The sequence below is a fragment of the Bufo gargarizans genome, chromosome 4 (assembly GCF_014858855.1).
Source record: "Bufo gargarizans isolate SCDJY-AF-19 chromosome 4, ASM1485885v1, whole genome shotgun sequence".
Taxonomy (NCBI): domain Eukaryota; kingdom Metazoa; phylum Chordata; class Amphibia; order Anura; family Bufonidae; genus Bufo; species Bufo gargarizans.
In genome coordinates, this window is record NC_058083.1 from 482,675,717 (window position 1) to 482,700,253 (window position 24,537).

Genomic DNA, 24,537 nt, shown 5'->3' on the forward strand with positions numbered 1-24,537 from the left:
GATACCCTAGGGATACACTAGGGACCCATATGGTATTGCCCTCGGTCCACCACTGGTAACATCTATCCTTCTACCTGGTCCTTATCTGGTTTCTTACTGTCTGTTTGTAGGTATACCAGTCCCCATATGAGGGACCCTCACGATTTTTTTATTATATTGATATTAAAAGGTTATGTTTTAGGTAGTTGGCTTCAGTGATAGTGTCCTTTATACAACCACCAATTAAGTATTTTGCCGGTTGATAAAAATTGTACCCCTGTGTTATATATGGCAAGTGGTAGGCGGGGGCCTGGTTATAGACAATGCACTGAGGCTCAGGAACACCTTGAAGTTGAAAAACCCCTTTAATGTGTTTTTTAATGACCCCCCACCTAGCAGGACCTGCTAAGGGACACATATGTAACTGCTCCTCGATGCTTTGTTTCCCCTCCATCATTGTTTTACCTGCGCTTCGGGCCCCGCCTGTAAACTTTTAGTACGGCCAAGGGTCACTTGTGCCGTCACAGCCATGATCCCGCTGGGTGGGGGTAATTTAAAAAAACAATGAAGGTGAAAAAGCCCTTTAATAGTGTCCCCTCCGAGGCCATACCATGCTCAAGTACCGCACCAGCAAGATTTCATACAGTTAACTGTCAGTATCCGAGTCGAAAGGGAACCACGGTCGGCTTTCCACGAAGACATTTCATTATCTGTGACTCACACACAGTCACATTTTCACTACAGAACAGAAACATTTTAGAGCGACTTCTTCAAAATAACTTCCAGATTCGTTTACGCTATACGTAGCTCTGCCAAAAGTGATGAGATGGTGAGAGGAGAGGTAGACGGCCAGTTTCACCATGTGCCAGTCACACTAAGGGTACTTTCACACTTGCGGCAGGAGGGATCCGACAGGCTGTTCACCATGTCAGATCCGTCCTGCGGCTATTTCGCCGTGCCGCCGGACCGCCGCTCCGTCACCATTGACTATAATGGGGACGGGGGCAGAGCTCCGGCGCAACACGGCGGAAGCCGCCGGACTAAAAAGCCTGACATGCAGTAATTTTAGTCCGGTGGCCTTTCGCTGTGCACCGCCGGAGTGGCGGTCCGGCGGCACAGCGAAATAGCCGCAGGACGGATCCGACATGGTGAACAGCCTGTCGGATCCGTCCTGCCGCAATTGTGAAAGTAGCCTAACCTACTGAACTGCACCGCATACACACGTTAATTGGGCTCATAACGGGGACTAAATATTGTACGCATGTGCCTTTAACCCAGCACTGGCCACCAATAAATATAATACTGCGGAGGGAGGGAGGGGGCCGCACTGGCCACCAATGAATATAATACTGGGGAGGGAGGGAGGGGGGGTCTGGCCCCTGCTGCCTGAAAGCACCCGATCTCTTACAGGGGGCTATGATATGCACAATTAACCCCTCAGGTGCGGCACCTGAGGAGTTAATTGTGCGGATCACAGCCCCCTGTAAGAGATCAGGTGCTGCCGGGCAGCAGGGGGCAGTTATTACACAGTTCTCAGTATATTCTAACTTGAAGCGTCCCCATCACTATGGGAACGCCTCTGTGTTAGAATATACTGTCGGATCTGAGTTTCACGATCTAACTCAAATTCAATGGTATATTCCAGGGGTGGCTAACCTTACATACACAAAGAGCCCCCCCAAAAAAAAAAAAAAAAAAATAAAAGTATGACTACCAGGAGCCACAACTATACATTTACACACAGTCACCGTATTTTTTGCCCTACAAGATGCAACTAGGTTTTAACAAAGAAAAATAAGATTAAAAACATATTTTTCATTGATCTGAGGTCTGCTAAAAATATATATTTTTCTTATTGTTCATTACCAGAGAAAAAAAAAAAAAAATATTATATATATATATATATATATATATATATATATATATATATATATATATATATATATATATATATATATATATATATATATATACACCTCAGATCAGACTCCTAAATCAGATCCCCAATCCTCATCTGTCCTACAATAAGATCCCCAAACCTCATCAGACCCCGAAAAAAGATCCCCCAATGCTTGGATCAGACAACACAAATCAGACTCCCAGTGTCAGACCCTCAGTGCTCAGATCTTCCCCCCATGCTCAAACAAGACCCCCATTGCTCAGATCTGAACCCCCATTGCTCAGATCTGCAGGCTGCGCTGTGCAGCATCGCGGCCGGCGATGTATCAGTGCAAAGTAAAAGAGGCATTTGCCCCAAAAGACGCACTATTTTATATACACACACAATTAGGTCCATATATATTTGGACAGACATTTTTCGAATTTTGTTCTGTACATTACCACAATGGATGTTGAACAAAACAATTCACACGAGCGAGTCCCTTTCACGCGGGTGCAATGCGTGACGTGAACGCATAGCACCAGCACTGAATCCTGACCCATTCATTTCAATAACTCTGTGTACATGAGCATTGTTTTTCATGCATCAGTTCTGCGTTGCGTGAAAATCGCAGCATGTTCTATATTCTGCGTTTTTCACGCAGCCCTGGCCCAATAGAAGTGAATGGGGCTGCGTGAAAAACGCATTGCATCCGCAAGCAAGTGCGGATGCGATGCATTTTTCACTGATGGTTGCTAAGAGATGTTGTTTGTAAACATTCAGTTTTTTTATCACGCGCGTGAAAAAACGCATTGCACCCGCGCGGAAAAAACTGAACAACTAAACGCAATCGCAGACAAAACTGACTGAACTTGCTTGCAATATAGTGCGAGTTTCCCTGAACGCATCCGGCCCCAATCTGCAACGCCCGTGTGAAAGGGGCCTAAATTCAAACAAAATGATTGCTAAAAAATGCTTTAGTTCCTCACATTTTTTACAACTCAATCCCTTCATTTTAGAGGCTCAAAAGTAATTGGACAAATTAAATAATTGTGAATAGAATGTTCATTTTTAAATACTTGGTTGAAAAAACTTTGTTGGCAATGACTGCCTGAAGTCTTGAGCTCATGGACATCACCAGACGCTGCGTTCCCTCCTTTTTAATGCTCTACCAGGCCTTTACTGCCGCGGTTTTCAGTTGCTGTTTGTGGCCTCTCTGTCTGAAGTTTAGTCTTTAACAAGTGAAATGCTCTGTTGGGTTCAGATCCGGTGACTCGGCCATTCAAGAATATTCCACTTCTTTGCTTTAATAAACTCCTGGGTTGCTTTCGATTTATGTTTTGGGTCATTGTCCATCTGTATTAGGAAACGCCGACCAATCAGTTTGTCTGGATTTGAACACACAGTATGTCTCTGAAAATCCCAGAATTCATCCGGCTGCTTCTGTCCTGTGTCCCATCATCAATAAACACTAGGGCCCCAGGGCCACTAGCAGCCATGTATGCCCAAGCCACCACACTGCCTCCGCCGTACACAGATGATGCAGTATGCTTTGGATCATTCTGGTAGAGGTTGATCTTGGTTTCATCTGTCCAAGGAATGTTCTTCTAGAAGTGTGCTGTTTTTTTTTTTTAGCAAACTCCAATCTAGCCTTCTTATTCTTGAGGCTTATGAGTGCTTGCACCGTGCAGTGAACCCTCTATTTACTGTCATGCAGTCTTCTCTTTATGGTAGGTTTGGATATTCATACGCCTATATCCTGGAGAGTGTTGGTCACTTGGTCGGCTGTTGTGAAGGGGTTTCTTATCACCATGGTAATTATTCTGCGATCATCCACCACTGTTGGTGGATGTGCTAGCGAAGGTCCAGGTGCATGGTGGGAGGCATCCGGGCCTGCGTCTTGGACAGAGGATTGGCCGGCACGTAACAGGGGAAGAGGAGGCAGTGGTGTGACCTGCAGACACAGATTGTGGACACAGGCGTTCGGCCCACCTATTACGGTGCTTTGATGCCATGTGGCGGATCATGCTGGTGGTGGTGAGGTTGCTAGTGTTCACGCCCCTGCTCATTTTGGTACGGCACAGGTTGCAAATCACAATTCTTTTATCGTCCGCACTTTCCTCAAAAAAGCGCCGGACTGCGGAACACCTACCCCTTGGCAAGGGAGATTTCCGCAAGGGGGTGCTCCGGGGAACAGTTGCAGGCCTGTTTGGTGTGGCCCGCCTTCTCCCTTGTGCCACCCCACTGCCCCTTCCAGCCTGTTGCGGTGCTGCGGATCCTGGATTTTTGCATTGCTGAGGTCACCGGTGCTTTCTTTCTCAGGATGTACAAACTGTAGCTTTTGCCACTGCTAATAGTGTAGCAATTTCTCGGATGTTTTCGCAGATGAAATATGGCTTACTTCACCTGCGTGGAGAGCTCCTTCTCAGCAAAATCTTCAAAGTGCAAGCACCTCACCTGAAATCAACTCCAGGCTTTTTATACGCTTAATTGAGAATGAAATAAAGGAATTGCCCACCCCTGCCCATGCAACAGCCTTTGAGCCTTGAAAAGCAGGGTGGCACATGTAAAGGAGCCGAAACTCCTAAACCCTTCATCCAATTTTAATGAAAGCTAAAAGTCTGGACTTTAAGGCTCCATTCACACGTCCGTAACGTGTTTAGCGAATCCGCAAAACACAGACACCGGCAATGCGCGCTCCGTATTTTGCGGACCGCACGTCGTCGGCAATTGCGGACAAGAACAGGACATGTTCTATTTTTTTCGGGAACGAAATTGCAGACCCGAAAGTGCGGGTGCGCAATTCCGTATCCGGGCAGCACGTCGTGCTGTCCCATAAAAAAAAAAAAATGAATGGGTCCGCAATTCCGTTCGAAAATTGCGGACGTGTGAATGGGGCCTAAAGCTACTTTCACACTTGCATTCAGAGCGGATCCGTCTGAGACGGATCCGTCTGCATTATATTGTAAAAAAAAATCTAAGTGTGAAAGTAGCCTGAACGGATCCGTCCAGACTTTTACATTGAAAGTCAATGGGGGACGGATCCGTTTGAAGATTGAGCCATAGTGTGTCATCTTCAAACGGATCTGTCCCCATTGACTTACATTGTAAGTCTGGACAGATCCGCACGCCTCCGCACGGCCAGGCAGACACCCGAACGCGTTCAGGTGTCCGCCTGCTGAGCGGGAGCGTGCGGATCTGTCCAGACTGATGCATTCTGAGCGGATCCGCGTCCACTCAGACTGCATTAGTGCTGGACGGAAGCGTTCGGGGCCACTTGTGAGCCCCTTCAAACGGAGCTCACAAGCAGAGCCCCGAACGCAAGTGTGAAAGTAGCCTTACTTGAATATGTTTTAGTAAACAGGCAATAAAAACAACCTTGTGTCAGTGTCAAAATATATATGGACCCAACTAAATATTATATATAATATATATATATATATATATTATACATACACACACACACGTGGAATTATATACATAACATAAAAGTGTGAAACTGAAAATATGTCATATTCTAGGTTCTTCAACGTAGCGACCTTTTGCTTTGATTACTGCTTTGCACACTCTTGGCATTCTCTTGATGAGCTTCAAGAGGTAGTCACCTGAAATGGTTTTCACTTCACATGTGTGCCCTGTCAGGTTTAATAAGTGGGATTTCTTGCCTTATAAATGGGGTTGGGACCATCAGTTGCGTTGTGGAGAAGTCAGGTGGATGCACAGCTGATAGTCCTACTGAATAGACGGTTAGAATTTGTATTATGGCAAGAAAAAAATAAAAATAAAAAATCAGCTGAGTAAAGAAAAACGAGTGGCCATCATTACTTTAAAGGGAACCTGTCACCACGATTTGGGGTATAGAGCTGAGGACATGGGTTGCTAGATGGCCGCTAGCACATCCGCAATATCCAGTCCCCATAGCTCTGTGTGCTTTTATTGTGTAAAAAAACAGATTTGATACATATGTAAATTAACCTGAGATGAGTCCTGTCCCTGACTCATCTCATGTACAGGACTCATCTCAGGTTAATTTACATATGTATCAAATCGTTTTTTTTACACAATAAAATAGGGATCGACCGATATTGATTTTTTAGGGCCGATACCGATAATTTGTGAACTTTCAGGCCGATAGCCGATAATTTATACCGATATTCTGGGAATTTTCATTTTTGAAAAAAAAATTAAAATTCCCACAAATCTGCTGAAAATTAATGTTTATTGTTAATGTGTATTTTTTATTTTTTTTGTAAATCTTTCTTTTTCATTTATATTTAATATTTTGGTGTTTTTATTTTTATTACTTTTTTTTTTAACTAACTTTTAGCCCCCTTAGGGACTAGAACCCTTGTCCTATTCACCCTGATAGAGCGCTATCAGGGTGAATAGGAGCTCACACTGTCCCTGCTGCTGTGTGCTTTGTGCACACAGCAGCATGGAGCTTACCATGACAGCCAGGGCTTCAATAGCGTCCTGGCTGCCATGGTAACCGATCGGAGCCCCAGCATTACACTGCTGGGGCTCCGATCGGAGGAGCAGGGGAGAGGGAATCCTGTGGGGGGCGCACTGCGACTGGGGTGGGGGGGAGGGGGGGCGCACCACTGTTTAATACTGGGGGGGAGGGGGGGCGCACTGCGCCACCAATGCTTAATACTGGGGGGGCTTGGGGGGGAGGCGCACTGCGCCACCAATGCCTAATATTGGGGGGGGGGGGGGGAGGCGCACTGCGCCACCAATGTCTGATACTGGGGGGCTTGGGGGGGCGCACTGCGCCACCAATGAAGCTTAATCTCACATTTATTCATATACAGGAGGCGGGAGCTGGCTGCAGGATCACATAGCCGGCTCCCGACCTCTATGAGCTGTAGCTGCGATCCGCGGCACCTGAGGAGTTAACTACCGCAGATCGCAGCTACCGCTCATAGAGGCCGGGAGCCGGCTATGTGATTCTGCAGCTCCCGCCTCCTGTATATGAATTAATGTAAGATTAAGCTTCATTGGTGGCGCAGTGGCCATAGCTCCTCCCCTCCTCTTGTCCCCTGTCCTCCCATTGGCTGGAGCGGCAGCAGCAGCACAGGGGGAGGAGACACTGCTCCTTCTCCCCTGTGCTGCTGCTGAGGGAACACGGAGAGCGCTGTCAGCAGCGCGATCTGTGTTCCCAGGACGTTATCGGAATATCGGCAAAATAAATGCCGATACCGATAACGTTCAAAATCCTGAATATCGGCCGATAATATCGGTAAATCCGATAATCGGTCGATCCCTACAATAAAAGCACACAGAGATATGGGGACTGGATATTGCGGATGTGCTAGCGGCCATCTAGCAACCTATGTCCTCAGCTCTATACACAAAATCCGAAAAATTGGGAAAACTTTGAAAGTGTCCCCAAGTGCAGTCACAAAAACCATCAAGCGCTACTAAGAAACTGGCTCACATGCGGACCGCCCCAGGAAAGGAAGACCAAGAGTCACCTCTGCTGCGGAGGATAAGTTCATCCGAGTCACCAGCCTCAGAAATCGCAGGTTAACAGCAGCTCAGATTAGAGACCAGGTCAATGCCACACAGAGTTCTAGCAGCAGACACATCTCTAGAACAACTGTTAAGAGGAGACTGTGTGAATCAGGCCTTCATGGTAGAATATCTGCTAGGAAACCACTGCTAAGGACAGGCAACAAGCAGAAGAGACTTGTTTGGGCTAAAGAACACAAGGAATGGACATTAGACCAGTGGAAATCTGTGCTTTGGTCTGATGAGTCCAAATTTGAGATCTTTGGTTCCAACCACCGTGTCTTTGGGCGACGCAGAAAAGGGTGAACGGATGGACTCTACATGCCTGGTTCCCACCGTGAAGCATGGAGGAGGAGGTGTGATGGTGTGGGGGTGCTTTGCTGGTGACACTGTTGGGGATTTATTCAAAATTGAAGGCATACTGAACCAGCATGGCTACCACAGCATCTTGCAGCGGCATGCTATTCCATCCGGTTTGCATTTAGTTGGACCATTATTTTTCAACAGGACAATGACCCCAAACACACCTTCAGGCTGTGTAAGGGCTATTTGACCATGAAGGAGAGTGATGGGGTGCTGCGCCAGATGACCTGGCCTCCACAGTCCACGGTGAGCTGGACCGCAGAGTGAAGGCAAAAGGGCCAACAAGTGCTAAGCATCTCTGGGAACTCCTTCAAGACTGTTGGAAGACCATTTCAGGTGACTACCTATTGAAGCTCATCAAGAGAATGCCAAGAGTGTGCAAAGCAGTAATCAAAGCAAAAGGTGGCTATTTGAAGAACCTAGAATATGACATATTTTCAGTTGTTTCACACTTTTTTGTTATGTATATAATTCCATATGTGTTAATTCATAGTTTTGATGCCTTCAGTGTGAATCTACAATTTTCATAGTCATGAAAATAAAGAAAACTATTTGAATGAGAAGGTGTGTCCAAACTTTTGGTCTGTACTGTATATCACACATTATATATATATATATATATATATATATATATATATATACATACATATATATACACACACACATACATAACTCTATAGGTTTCAATCACAAAGGGGTCATTAACAGAAAAAAAAAAAAAAAATCTAAAGACCCGTCTCATTACTGTCACAGGCCATACACGTGCAACACTGGAAACACCACCAGCCATGTTTTACGCCATGAAATCAGAATCTCCTGACAGCAACTCCCATCGTCTGACTTCTCTATAAGCCTTGTCACATTTTTCTCCGGGAGCTCATATGATTGCTGATAAACATGAAGTTAATTATTGACCAAGGAACTGGAGGTTAAGTGGAAGCAGGAGGCACGGGAATGCCAGAAGCTGGGGCGACACACAAACAAAACCGCCTCCACAACAGGGTGCAGATATTGGGGGATACATATCGGTGCACACTTTGTGTATTACATGCGGAAAAAAACGCAATAGTACATGAAAAGCCAATGAGATGCGACAACTCCCATGTACACTTTGTGTATTTTCGCCTGTGCCGATTCTGAAACCTCCAACATGTCAACGGTGTCTGCGGATTTCACCCTTTGCAATACAAAAAGTGAGATCAGGCAAAGCTGAGACATGACCCGCCGGAAATGCATCTGGAGTTTGGTGCAGAGACGTACAAAATCCGCCTTTGGGTTCATACTCCTTGCCACAACACGTTGTATGGCTCCATACTGCACGCCACCATATGTGGTTATAACGTGGGGGCTGAGCCTGATAGCAGGGGTGTTGTGGGGCTGATGGTGATGGTCACCATGTGGTACTGCACCAAAATAGAGTAGGGACCCACTCATGAGCCCTATGTTTACAAGGCGACAGTGAGGCCAACACGTGATCAGTGGCCGGCCCAGGCGCGGCAGGCCCAGGGTTGGCCAAACCCTTATCTCTTCTAAGTGCTTGGCTGGGCATGCATGGGTTCCAGCTTGAGAAAAAGTCGCTAGGAGACATCTCAGGCAACATCTATCCCCAAGAAACAGGTCGGCCAGCTTTACTGCAGACGATCTAGGAGTTTTCCCAGGATATTGTGGTGATCACACATAACCTAAAGCATCACAACGACACGCTGCGTCATTATTTCCTATGGGGATGACCTGTTGCTGTGACAGCCAAAAACTCAGTGACTCCAGACAACAGTTGCCTAGAATAGTGTGAATAATGCCCAAGAAATAAAAAAAAAAAAAAAAAAAAAAACAACAACAGCAAATGTAGCTTGGGGCTTTTTTTACAGCTGTCAGTTTAGGGAGAACACAAGGGCCACAATTACTTAACACTATGAAATTAAGGCAGGTAAATAACAGCGCATCCGCCCAACAAATGCAACCCTATTGTGATAGCAACATGCTATAAACATTCACTCCCACCTGTGACAAGAGGCACCTGCACAGCCCCCAGAGAGGAAGCCCAAGGAGACCTCATCCATAATTATCCAACCCTCCGCTAATGAAACCTTAGTCACAACCATAAGTGGAGACTGAAGCTTTCTATAGTATTTCTGACACCGATATGGCAATTATCACAAGGTGACATTTGTGTGAATACCGCATAGTGCATGCATTAATACCGTCCATAGGTTTCCATGAAATACTTTGCGATAGAAAATGAAGCACGTTAAAGGGAGTCTGTTACCACCATCGTGGACTTACATCTGCAGTAATACACCAGTAGTAGTGCAGATGAAGAGTCCAGATCTCTGCTTCTTATTTTCCTACCGCGCCAAGGATTAAAGGGGTATTGCGGGATTATTTAACTGATGACCTATCCTGTGGCGGTGCTACGGCAAGCGCCGGTGCCTTCTCAAACAGATGATTGGCGAGGGTCCCGGTTGTCAGACCCCCACCTATCAGATATTGACGAACCCCTTAAAAAGGGTTGTGCGGCGCTGGTATATATTGATGACCCGTCCTCAGCTGAGGACTGGGGGGAGGTGTCTCGATGTACGGAGACCGATCCGTTATTGATGACCTATCTGCCATCAATATACTAGCGCAGCACAACCCCTTAAAAGGAGGTCGTGTCACCTCAGACATGGGTGGCATATCCTAGTGATATGCCACCAATGTCAGACAGGTGGGGGACCCACTTCCGGGACTCGCTCCTGTCTCTAGAACAGGACCCCCGCATGGGCGGCCGCCCTCCGTTCGCGTCCACTGGAGTTCTGAAAATTTCCGGCAGTCCTACAGAGGCAAATAAAAAATGGCGACCTGGACCATTAGGTACAGCACTACAGGTATTACTGCAGAGAATAGTGGTGGGGGTCGCGAGCAGCCTGACACAATATTAATGAAGAAAAGAACTGAATGGTGGGTAATAAATCAAGCCATCGCCCCACGCAGTCCTGCTTTTCTGCAAGTAACCCTATGCCACAGGAAAGGGCAGGGCAGAGACTGATTGGGTCTTGCCACATCGAGCTCAATGAACTTTACCCTCTCTGCCAGAGCCTGGCATTTAGCACTTTCCCATCAGATGAGAGGTTGGCACAGCTCCGGTTTCTTGGTTCACTTCCAGAGAACACACACATTGGCCTGGACGCGCTGGGTAATGAGCAGGAACAAGTATTAGCATGGCCGGCCGTGCCCGCTTCCCTCTGCCAAGCTCTGCTAAGCTCTTGCACACAGATTTCTCAGACTCACCAGCTGTTCACACCTCCCAGAACACAGAACTGGAGGGACACGCTCAGCACGCCACATATGGGAAGCAAAGCAACGCACCCTGGGTACAACGATACAGCAGAGACGAGTCTGCTGTTTAGTAATGCATCACAAAGCATCACCAGCTGCACATCACCACTAAGCAGAGGTGGCCCTCTTGGCTGCTGGGCCCCACCGCCGCTACGCCCCCGTAGGCAGACCCATGCTCCAGGAATCACTAAGTGCCAAAATGATAAATGACAAATTAAGCTCTGCTACATCTGTATATAAATATGATAAAATAAATAGGATATGTTCCAACAACCACAGAAGGTGAGCTGGGTCTCTCACTACAGCCGGTACAGGCTATTCTCCCACTACAGCCGGTACAGGCTATTCTCCCACTACAGCCGGTACAGGCTATTCTCCCACTACAGCCGGTACAGGCTATTCTCCCACTACAGCCGGTACAGGCTATTCTCCCACTACAGCCGGTACAGGCTATTCTCCCACTACAGCCGGTACAGGCTATTCTCCCACTACAGCCGGTACAGGCTATTCTCACATGTCATAGTTATATTCCGGCCGCCTCCTCGCATGTTCGCTGTGCTGCGGCCGGACCGCCGCTATTATAGTGAATGGACTCGCAGTAGTACGGATCCTGCAGGCTGTTCCCCCGCCGGAACAGCCTGCCGCTAGTGTGTGGCTGAATATACTTCAGTATACAGAGAATCAACTGCACCACTGAGGCTGGATGTACACGACTGCCATATACAATATCAACTGCACCACTGAGGCTGGATGTACACGACTGCCATATACAGTATGAACTGCACCACTGAGGCTGGATGTACACGACTGCCATATACAGTATGAACTGCACCTCTGAGGCTGGACGTATACGACAGCAATATACAGTATCAACTGCACCACGGAGGCTGGACGTATACGACAGCAATATACAGTATCAACTGCACCACTGAGGCTGGACATATACGACAGCAATATACAGTATCAACTGCACCACTGAGGCTGGATGTATAGGACTGCAATATACAGTATCAACTGCACCACTGAGGTTGGATGTATAGGACTGCAATATACAGTATCAACTGCACCACTGAGGTTGGATGTATATGACAGCAATATACAGTATCAACTGCACCACTGAGGCTGGATGTATAGGACTGCAATATACAGTATCAACTGCACCACTGAGGCTGGATGTATATAATGGCAGAGCTGAAGGTGGCCACGCAGGCCCTGTACCAAGCATGGCAACAAAACAAAAAATAAAAATCCATAGGTATTAAAGTGTAACTGTCACTTTTTTCATTTTTATAATGTACAGGGGCAGCGATACTGACCATTTTTGTAATCTACTTTAATTACTAAAATCATATATTTCTTTTAGAAAAACAGCTGTAAAGTGGCCCATTTTGAGCCTTAGCGACGTCCTCTGTTTACATAACAGCGGAGACTCGCTAACTGACTGCTATGTAAACAGAGGACGTCGCTAAGGCCCAAAATAGGCCACTTTACAGCTGTTTTTCTAATAGAAATGTGCGATTTTGGTAAAGTACATTACAATAATGGGCAGCATCACTGCCTCTACACAATAGAAAGACAAAATAAATAAGAGGAGGAGAGTTCAGGGAACGGCGAGTGGGACACTTCTTCTGGAGTCCGTGTCCTGGATCTACAAGGACCATTACAACATTCACTGATCTAATGGGAAGGGCGTTTCCACTAGGGTCCCATGAGAACCCCTCCATCAGTAGGTATTCCATGGGGGAGGGGGTCATGTTAGGGGCCAGTTAGGCAGGAAAAAAGTCACGGACCTCATCAGAAGACCCTGTAACCCCCTACACACACACACACACGGGTCAATCATAGATTTCTATGTGCAGTGGAAATCAATGGGCACTCATGCAATGCAAGGAAGCCAGAGGATGGGGGTGGTTGTTCCAACTGGGGGGGGGCCGTCCTCTATAAGTTCCACAACACACAAGACGCCCGCAGCACGTACCCAATCCCGCGTTATCATGTATGGCCGCTTTAAAGTCCATTCCCCACATTATAACAGTTCTGGAGAATCTTCTCTTAGGTCTTTGTGTTGTGCCATTCCTCTATTATTCCTCTGGGAAATGTATAAACTACCTGACAACTGGGTGTTACCATTTGGGGGGGAACTCCGCTGTCCAATCAGTGCTGATAATGGCAGACTGTGTAGGGACCCACCTGTTGCAAAGATGGAATGGTAACCCCCAGTTGTCAATTTCCTTCTAAATTTCTAGGAGGAATAACAGAGAGAGTTATGGTCCGTGATAGCGGAATCCATAACGCAATTCTTAGATAACCTGAACCTTGGACTCCGAACTTAAAAACACTAGTCCTAAGGCGTAAAATCCACTGAACCCCATAACAGCAGTAGTTTATTTTTTCTTCCTCTTTAACGCCCGTTTTCTGGCGCAATCAGTCAATTTGGCAAAGCTGAAGTCCCTACCACTCCCAAGTGGCGAGGAGGTCGTAAAAACGCCCGTGCAAGAAAATATTGTCACACGGGCGTTTAAAAAGTCACAAGAGGAGTTTAGGGCATTTTTATTTTTATTTTTTTACACCAAAAACTGTTTGTAAATGACCCCCTGGTGCATTCCGCCGTATGAACGTGGCCTATTCCCATTCAGAACACACGCATGCTCAGCCACGTGTTTACCAGACTATCGGGGGTGTAGGAAGTGAGTGACCGTTATGCAGAACACATGCATGCTCGGCCACGTGTTTCCGAGAATATCGGGGGTATAGGAAGTGAGTGACCGTTATGCAGAACACACGCATGCTCGGCCACGTGTTTCCGAGAATATCGGGGTGTAGGAAGTGAGTGACCGTTATGCAGAACACACGCATGCTCGGCCACGTGTTTACCAGACTATCGGGGGTGTAGGAAGTGAGTGACCGTTATGCAGAACACACGCATGCTCGGCCACGTGTTTCCGAGAATATCGGGGGTATAGGAAGTGAGTGACCGTTATGCAGAACACACGCATGCTCGGCCACGTGTTTACCAGACTATCGGGGGTGTAGGAAGTGAGTGACAGTTATGCAGAACACACGCATGCTCGGCCACGTGTTTACCAGACTATCGGGGGTGTAGGAAGTGAGTGACCGTTATGCAGAACACACGCATGCTCGGCCACGTGTTTCCGAGAATATCGGGGTGTAGGAAGTGAGTGACCGTTATGCAGAACACACGCATGCTCGGCCACGTGTTTACCAGACTATCGGGGGTGTAGGAAGTGAGTGACCGTTATGCAGAACACACGCATGCTCGGCCACGTGTTTACCAGACTATCGGGGGTGTAGGAAGTGAGTGACCGTTATGCAGAACACACGCATGCTCGGCCACGTGTTTCCGAGAATATCGGGGTGTAGGAAGTGAGTGACCGTTATGCAGAACACACGCATGCTCGGCCACGTGTTTACCAGACTATCGGGGGTGTAGGAAGTGAGTGACCGTTATGCAGAACACACGCATGCTCAGCCACGTGTTTCCGAGAATATCGGGGTGTAGGAAGTGAGTGACCGTTATGCAGAACACATGCATGCTCGGCCACGTGTTTCTGAGAATATCGGGGTGTAGGAAGTGAGTGACCGTTATGCAGAACACACGCATGCTCAGCCACGTGTTTCCGAGAATATCGGGGGTGTAGGAAGTGAGTGACCGTTATGCAGAACACACGCATGCTCGGCCACGTGTTTCCGAGAATATCGGGGTGTAGGAAGTGAGTGACCGTTATGCAGAACACACGCATGCTCGGCCACGTGTTTCCGAGAATATCGGGGTGTAGGAAGTGAGTGACCGTTATGCAGAACACACGCATGCTCGGCCACGTGTTTATGGGTATAGCAAGTGAGTGCACATGGCCTATTCCCATTCAGAACACACGCATGCTCGGTCACGTGTTTATGGGTATAGCTTGGGGTCAACAAATCCTTGGCCGACACTGACCGCCGTTTACCGCATGATATTCTGAACCGGACAGGCTTGAGCGAATCGACCTTTGGATCACAGTTTCCGTACAGCATTAAAATGTATTGGCCCCGTGTAGGCAAACTTCGCCTCGCAAGACTTCGGTATTCCTATCCTCGTATTTAAAAATAGGAATCCGAGGTTGGGTTTGGTACCGGCTGGTTCCTCGCTACCAAACCCGACTTCGGATTCCTATTTCAAAACGTTCTTAAACACGCGGACAGAAATACCGCAGTCCTTCCCCGAAGCCTTGCACAATTTTGGGCGATACGGAGGCAAAACAGTTTAAGGGCTCATGCACACGACCGTATGGCTTTTTTCAGTGTGTTTTGCGGGCAGTTTTTAACGGATCCGTTTTTTGTTTTTTTTTAGTAGTGTTTCCGGTTCCGTTATTCCATACGGCATATACAGTAATTACATAGAAAAAAATTGGGCTCGGCATAAAAGTTCCAATAGATGGTTACGCAAAAACGGAACGGATACGGAAGACAGAGTACATACCGTATGTGTTCCATTATTATTTTTTTGCGGACCCATTGACTTGAATGGAGCCACGGAACGTGATTTGCGGGCAATAATAGGACATGTTCTATCTTTGAACGGAATGGAAAAACGGAAACGCACACGGAGACACTTCAGTGTTTTTTTTGCTGACCCATTGAAATGAATGGCTCAGTAGAAGTAACGCATACTGAACGCAAAAAACGTTCGTGTGTACGAGCCCTCTGTGCAGAAACAGCGTTAAAAACGAGGTTTTTGAACGAATCGGCTCCGGATTGCGGCTCGATCCGCTGTCATCACGGACAGGACGGGGGGCGGCTGTACTCCGATGCGCGCCCACCCGCACCTTCTCACCTGAGGGTCGGCAGCCACAGTGTAAACAGGGTCCTGCACAGTCCTCCTGCCAAATACCGCAGAGTCCAGAGGCGGCCAAGCTCAGGCCCCCACCCCAGCCAGCAATGAAAGGGTTACACGGCAGAGCATGCGATCCAAGCACAGGGACATCCAGGGAAGGATCATGTGCAAACCCTTAGCAAAACATCCGGCTTCTCCCCCCCAAGTCCTTGCGTGAACTAAAAGTCTGCTCCCACTGCACACTACAGAAAGTAAACAAACACTGCCGCACCGGTACCGCACCGCTGGAACATTCTACGCGTAGGTTACCTTGGGCGGGACGGTTCCTGTGGAGTGAGTCTTGCCAGGGTCTGATCATCCTCTCCGCTGCCTCATCGCCACGCAGCTGTAGTGCTTCCTCCTGAAGGGGCTCCCCCCGGTCCAGTGCCCCTACCCGGCCGGCAGTCCGCAGCGTCCAGTCACTCCCAGCCGACACTCCGCTGCCTGACTGACTGTTCTCCACTGATTGTACCTCGCAGCAGCGCTGCGTGTCACTCGCAGTCGAGGAGGGGCGGGGCTCCCGCCTGTGGTTAATCGCCATTGGACGGCTCCGACGAAAAGGGGCGGGGCTTGTCGCAGACGACTGATCTTGGAAGAACCATCATTTGTCCCACCCCCACCTCTCACTCACGCGCTGCTCGGGTGCGCAAAAAATGAAAGCTGGATTCTGATTGGTGGCTGGGTGGCTGGCTGGCTGTTTTTTTTATTTTATTTTTTTAAATGGTGACCACGATGTTGGCATGGAACATGTGGAAAGTGAGATACAGACAGAAGTCCAGAATTTGGCGGGGTTCACCATTGTCAAAATGGACTCTGTAGTGGAAATTGGTGCCCTCCCCATTATGGCTAGGTCTACACAACGACATTTGTCGCGCGACATTTTTTATAATGGCAGTCTATGGTGTCGCACTGCAACATGCAACATGCTACGACTGCAACGCAACAGTCGCAGAAAATCCATTCGAGATGGATTTTTCTTAGACTGTTTGCGCCGCAGTATGTCACAAGTTGCAGTGCGACACCATAGACTGCCATTATAAAAAATGTTGCGCGACAAATGTCGTCATGTAGACCTAGCCTTAATCCGCAAAATTGAAAAGGAAGTTTTATAATTCTGTCCGATTGTCCGTGCTGTAATTAGCGCACATTCACTATTTCACTGTGTGTTCACTTTAGATCCAATAGTTTTTTATTAGGTTTTTACACATGAATACAGCAAAAGTAGCTGGCACAGCCGCTTTCATTGCAAAATCAACAGGAACACCAGTATCGCATATGTAGACTGCACATATCAAAGCAAGGCATACTATTCACAATATAGCTAGAATCCAGGGCATCCCTTAGGATGCAAACAACCTGGCATTCTCCCATACAAGTGTTTGCGGCCACTGATGTGTGACCTAGGTAACACTCTGTTGTGTGTTCACTTTACACGTTGTCTGTCACTAGAATCTTTGGGTTGAGTCGCCCTTATGGGTTACTCCTTCCTGTGGTCGGGGTGGGGGGGAGGTGTGGCCATATTAGTTCCTCTAGGGTGGCCGCTCAGGCCACCCTCAAATGACGGACTTTAAAACTCTGCTAAGACACGCCCCATCTGGGTAGGCTACGCCCCTCCCACGCCGCAGCCCATAGGGATTTAAATAATGAAGTTAAAATCAACCGTAGATCAGCTGTAGAGATGAGCAAATTTCATATTTTGAAATTTGTTCACGCTTCGTTTACTGGTAAAAGGTGAATTGCGTTATGGATTCCGTTACCACGGACCATAAAGCAATTCTATGACGGAATGTATTTAGAGGCATTCCGTTATTCATTCCGGCATATTAGTAGTCTATGGGCTGCATAACGGATCCGTCCCATTTCCGTTATGCAGGGGAGTCCTCTGCTTTGGATGGTTACAAGAGAGTTAGGGTCCATTCACACGTCCGCAATTTCATTCTGTGCTGCCCAGATACGGAATTGCGGACCCGCATTTCCGGGTCCACAATGCCGTTCCAGATATAAATAGAACATGTCCTACTCTTGTCCGCAATTGCGGACAGAATAGGCATATTCTATTAGTGCTGGCAATGTGGGGTCCACAAAATGCAGAACGCACATTGCCGCTGTCCGTGTTTTGCGGATCCGTGGATCCGCAAAACACACACGAATGTGTGAATGGACCCTTATACAGCATGGAGATCAGCTTGCGGGGGAGGCCGTCTTGGGTGAGTAGTTTTTCAAACCAGGTATGATCCCCTACACCCTCCCTCCTCTGTGCCAGCACCTTACAGGAGTAGGGTGGCCACTGGCTTCACCCCAGAAAGCCGGACCTCACCGGCCACACCCCCTGCTGTGTGAAGCCACGCCCACCATCACCGGCTGTAAAAAGACGAATGGAAGAAGAGGGAAGAACTTTCTGAGGGGAAGGTGAGCTGGGGCCAGGGGCTTTGCTAGGGTCTGAAAACATCCGGGCACAAGCCCACTGTGTTGAAATTGAACATTAAAGGGATTCTGTCACCAGGTTTGGGGCTATAGAGATGCGGACATGCGCGAACTAGATCGCCGCTAGCATGTCCGCAATATATCCGATAGATTGCCGTAATCTCGCGATGCCGGTATAGTGTTCCTTCCCTGTGCTGGCATCAGCCTCAGGGAAAGAACTGCGCATCGCGAGATTACGGCGATCTATCGTTGATGAAAGGAGGAGATTTGGAGGACATAGGCGGTGCTGGGCTCCTTCACAGGCGGGCGTGGCTGGGCACGGCTGGGCACAAGGAAGGTTAGTACAGCCCCTTGGACACATTCAAGACTCATTTACATATCTATAAAAATCCTTTCTTAATGAAATTAAAACCACACAGCCCTATAGGACACATATATTGCGGACATGCTAGCGGCGATCTAGCCGTGCATGTCCGTATCTCTATAGCCCAAAACCTGGTGACAGAATCCCTTTAAAGGCATGCTTAAAGGGGTGTTCTGGTTTACGAAAATAAAGTGCAGTACTGCAGGCTGCGGTCATTATATAATACAACATTCGGTAACTTTCCAATATCTGTTATGTTTCATTTCCTCACCACTGCAGAAATCTTTGCTTGGGCCCTGCACAGGCATGAGTTCCCCCCTTGTACTTGAAGGCTGCACAGGCATGAGTTCAGTCACTTCGGTGCGCAATCCCTTCCTGCGGCGCATGATCCCGCGAGACCCATGACCTCCGGATTGCGGGATCACGCGCAGCAGGACGGGATTGCGCACCGAAGTGACTGAACTCATGACCGCGCAGCCCGTAAGTAGCAGATCAGCAGAACAAGTACAATGGGGTTGGGGGGATGATCTGTGGTGGGTTGCCCAGGTCCAATCAATATTAAAAGGCCCTGGAATAGTTAAATAAATAAAAAATATGCTACCAGGCCAACATAACATTTGGTGCACTGGACAAAACATCCGGGGCTCAAGCCCTGAATGTTTTGACCTAACGACGCCCCTGGCTTGGGCCCTTCTCTCCCCCTCAGTCAGCCACAGGGAGCCATGTCTGCGGTTATAGTGACTGGGGGTGAGAGACGCCTCAGTCCGTTGCTGCAGCTCACGCTCAGACCGCGCAGTGCTGCTGTCTGAGCGTGAGCTACTGAAGGGGTGGACAACCCTGTGTCCGTCCAGGGGACAGAGAGCCAGAAAACCGGACGTCTGGCCACCCTATACAGGAGGATAATATTTCTGCTGTATCCAGGAAGTTGGTGACGTAGGAAGTCAATGCTCTGGGTTGAGGTACACCACCAGGTTCCACCATGTCAGCTTGAAAGGATGCTAATGTCTGGCCTTTGACTAGTGCACGGTGTAGAAAGCACGTACCTTGGCCTTTCATTACAAACAACTACCGTATGTACTGCGCTGTGCTTGGTAAGCTGCGAGAAGGCCGTGAAACTCACAGGTGCACCGGTACCTTCTCAAACAGCTGATCTGCGGGGGGCCCAGGTGTCGGACCATCACTGATCACATAGGATAGGTCATCAGCATCAAAATCGTGGAGTTTTCCAGGCGTTTCTTACTGATGACCTATCCTCTGGATACCGACTATCTCCAATAGTTGGTATATATTCAGATATAAGTGTCTACGCCAGCCCCACATAAATCTGGAGCAGGTCTAGATAGTCTGTCTAGGTTTCTACCATCTATAGGATTAGTCATTCATAACGTCAGTGTTCCCTTTATAGGAAAAGAGTGTCAGCCACCTTATGTCTGTTGCAAAAAATTTCTCTTCCTGCTGGCTCAACGTTCTGGGCCCGCACTTAGGTAATAGGAAGGTTTCACCATATTCATTAGGGATCCTGAAGGATTCACAGTGAGCAATGACAATGGGAAACACCGGGTGTTCTACCACTTCCTCATTAAAAGAGGAAGCTAGGGTTCAACATGCAAAACACCTGTAAGATATCGCCGTGATCTCCCTGTGCATATTCTAATTCCCTCATAAAATGTTGCCCCAGTGGAGGCACAGGCTACAAATCTAAAGAAAGAATTTGTCACCAAGTGCCCCTAAGTAAAGCCATCAGCTGGACAGTAAATTCTAAGGCTCTTTTTCCCATCTTGACACAAGCCCCCACTTCGGAGAAAAAAAGCCTTTACAATTTCTGCAATTTAGCCCCTTGGTGCAGCGAGGGCGTTTACGTTGCTCTCGAGGCTCCTCTCTTTTTCTTTCCACGCTGAGCCCCCACCACTTTGACAGGTGGCGGCAGTGTAAACGTACTCACACCTGTCTTGAAGACTCGCAGCAGCGCATTCGGTGCATGCGCACCGTGGCTGGAGATGGCACAATGCCCCTCCCTGTCCTTCTTGATTCAGAGGGCTAGGCAAGATGACTGGCACAGGGCGGAGGCATCAAAGTAACCGTTAGACAGATAGATCATGGCTGGGCATTAAGGATAGATTAGTAAGGGGGAGGCCAATTAGTAATAAGTTACAGTAATCAAGACGGGAATTGATCAGGGCAACAATGAGAGTTTATGTTGTTTCCCCAATAAGAAAGGGGAAAAGTCTTGAGATGTTTTTGAGGAACAGTAATTGGCTATGGGGGGAGAGTCTATCTGTCAAGGAGGAGCAAGGGTGCACAGAGTGGCTTGGGCCCGCCCTCGCGGCACTTAATTGCTCATTTGCATATTGATTAAAAGTTATTTTTCTCCCGAATGAAGCATTAGATTACTAAGCGTATAAGGTATCATTGCATTCAGCTGAGCTAGCCCTACAAGGCACTGTGCCAGGTGATACCACCAATGAGCACACATCGCCTCTGCTGCAAATAGGCCGTGATCAAGGTCCCGGGCGGACCGAAACGTTGGCCCTTTTTCCATGACATGAAAATACCAAGTTGGTGTTGTTCAAACAAATAAATCTTACTGAATTATATGCAATATATGAGTGTGCCGTGGATATATATAGTGTTGTTTAGTGGCTTGACAAGCCCCTTCACAGAGCACCTCTTTTTGGGATCGTTAATCCCTTTGTGTGACGGTGTGCCTTTCAAATTTATAATAGTTTCCTGGTGACAGACTCCCTTTAATAGTTATGATTAGGGTTCGGAGCTGGAAGCAAGAGCTGTCGACAGCTATATAATGTGTACGCTGAAATTCTGCTACAGTAAAACTTTTTAAGAGCAATTAGTCCATCACTCTTCCCTTGTAGTATTGACATCTGCCTCTCCAGCACCATTAACAGACATATAAACCTAAAGAAAACCTAACATTTTATGGCCGGCGGCCAGTACATTTTACAACATACCTTGAATTTCTTCTTACACCTAGAATACCACAGGAAACGCTGCAGTGTTGCCTTAGTTGCTTTATCAACTCAGTGGTGATATTTCAGCGTTGCTTTTTAATATAGCTTTTGGTTATGTTCTAGACTAGTTTCAGTAGCGAACAGCTTGCCAAACGGTACTTGAATGCCCGCCAGCTCCATTAACTATAACGGGGTCCAGCGGAGATCTGGCTGCAGCCCGGCAAATATGCTGAGAGTCGACTGGACAGAAAACGCCGCTCTCTGCTAAAACAGCCTGCCGGATCTCTTACCGCTAGTGTGAGGTAAAACGGTAAAGGATATTGCAGGCATAAGGCATTTATCATCCCCTCCTGGTGTCTCCCAGCAGTTGTCCCACATCAGTTTGGATCCATCCTTACAGCAATAGGGGCGGTCAGGCTCTTTTGGTGCCAATGGCAAGATTTTGTGAGTGTCGCCCCACCACAACCTCTTATGTTTCCCATGAAAGCTGCTAGATGGATTATCATTAATTACCTCCTGACCTCCCACTTCTGGAGAATCCATGACATGATCTACAGTTGCAAGAAAAAGTATGTGAACCCTTTGGAATGATATGGATTTCTGCACAAATTGGTCATAAAATGTGATCTGATCTTCATCTAAGTCACAGCAATAGACAATCACAGTCTGCTTAAAGGGAACCTGTCACCGGGATTTTGTGTATAGAGCTGAGGACATGAGTCAGAGACAGGACTCATCTCAGGTTAATTTGCATATGTATCAAATTATATTTTTTACACAATAAAAGCACACAGAGCTATGGGGACTGGGTATTGCGGATGTGCTAGCGGCCATCTAGCAACCCATGTCCTCAGCTCTATACACAAAATCCCGGTGACAGGTTCCCTTTAAACTAATAACACACAAATAATTAACTGTTACCTTGTTTTTATTGAACACACCATGTAAACATTCAGTGGAAAAAGTATGTGAACCCTTGGATTTAATAACTGGTTGAACCTCCTTTGGCAGCAATAACTTCAACCAAACATTTCCTGTGGTTGCAGATCAGACGTGCACAACGGTCAGGAGTAATTCTTGACCATTCCTCTGTCATGGTGGGGAGTGGGGGAAACCCCCCACTGTGCGGTATCAAAGGGTAAAGGGGATCAGCCTGGCCAAAAAGGAGTAATAAGGGAGCAGGTCGCCTCCTACAGCTTCCCTAATCCTGTCCCTGACTCCTCACCGTATGAGCGGACCCCGATGGTAAAACGACTCATACTCAGGATACCTAGAGACCCTAAGTCGCCCTGGTAATCCCTCACCAAGGAGCAGGGAAGAGACGACCTGTTCATTCCAGTAATGGAGGAACAGGAGTCTCTATCTGAGGCCAGGCTGCAAGGAGAGGGGAACATTTACAGCATAAGGAGATGGCAGGTAAGCAAAACCAATAACGCACTTACCTGCCACAGACACACTGACTGGAACCCGTGCACAAGTGCTGCTGTCCACACCAACATTAAAGGACACAACACAGACCACAAACCACACAGGAACCCAGGATACCCATAGCTGCAATAACATGAGACAGGGAAATGTCTAGTAAACATGCTGGACACCAAACCCCACCAGACATATAACACCAAACTAGACATACAAACACCCTGAACATAACCCACTCCATACAAATAAGGACAGGAAGGGAAGGAGACACCGGGATAACATTGATGACCAGAACGGTGGCCCTCACTGGACAGATGTACCACCCTGGACTGGAGCAGAGCTCCAGCACCAACCACAGCTGAAGTACAACTGACTCCAGCCAGGGAGTTAACCCTTACAGCACAGCAGAGGGAGGCTACAACTAAAATGGGAAATGCACACACAAGCATACAAAACCATACGTTACCACCGTCAACAGCATGCGTGGCAACCATGTCACGGCAATCACCCAGAAGGCCGAGACACTGCCACCACATGCTCTCACAGCAACACGTTGCCGCTGGCAACCGCAAGTGTGGCAACAGTGTCAAAGCGTACACCATAGGCCGTGACACTCCAACCCCTCAAAGCCTCCCCAACAAAAACAAACAGGGGGGAACTAAACAGAAAACCCAAAAAAACAACAGGGCGGGGGGGGGAGTAACAGGATCAGCGACAGTGCAAGAAAGTCTCTAAAAGACTGCTGCAAGCCCCCGGCACCACCTTGAAACCAGGCAGCCAGCCACCATGCAGCTCAGAGAGACCACACTGAACACTGTGTCCACCTCAGACACAGTTCACACAAGGTCGCTGCCAGCAAGCATTCCCAACCAGCACAAAGCCATTACACAACAGGAATGCAGCCAGCACACAACACAAGTGACAAAACCACTGAGACATGGACAAGGGGAAGTAAGAAGATTCAGCGTCAAAGCAAGGATCTCTCTCTAAGACTGCCGCCAGCCCCTGGAGCAACACACAGGAACCAGCCACCAAACAGCCCAGAGAAACAGCACAGAATGCTGCGTCCACCTCAGACACAGTTCACACCAGGTCGCTGCCAGCATGCATCCCCAACCAGCACACCACAGGAATGCATCCAGCACACAACACAAGCACCTGAACCACTGAGAAATGGACGAGGAGAAACGCAAACACAAGTGACGGTTCACACCGACTGCAACCAACAGTCACAGGGAACCACACTGTTAACAGCGTCTCACCTTTCACCCTCCCTCCGGAGGATAAGCATGTGCGCCCGAAAAACGGCAGGCGACACATGCTGGGCCCTCTTCCGAAGGCACCAAGCAAGGAGCCGTTGTGGTCATACTGTCACGGTGGGGAGTTGGGGAAACCCCCCACCATGCAGTATCAAAGGGTAAAAGGGATCAGCCTGGCC

At 47.9% G+C, this 24,537-nt stretch overlaps 1 protein-coding gene across 1 annotated transcript in view; it reads right to left on the minus strand.

Annotated features, from left to right (window-relative positions):
• Window positions 1-16,411, minus strand: part of B3GNT2 (UDP-GlcNAc:betaGal beta-1,3-N-acetylglucosaminyltransferase 2) — a 33,218-nt gene extending 16,807 nt beyond the window's left edge. Inside the window, exon 1 of the mRNA XM_044289067.1 lies at window positions 16,194-16,411. The gene's annotated coding sequence lies outside the window, so the exon portion shown is untranslated. The remainder of the gene's footprint in view (window positions 1-16,193) is intronic.
• Window positions 16,412-24,537: the final 8,126 nt, after the last annotated feature.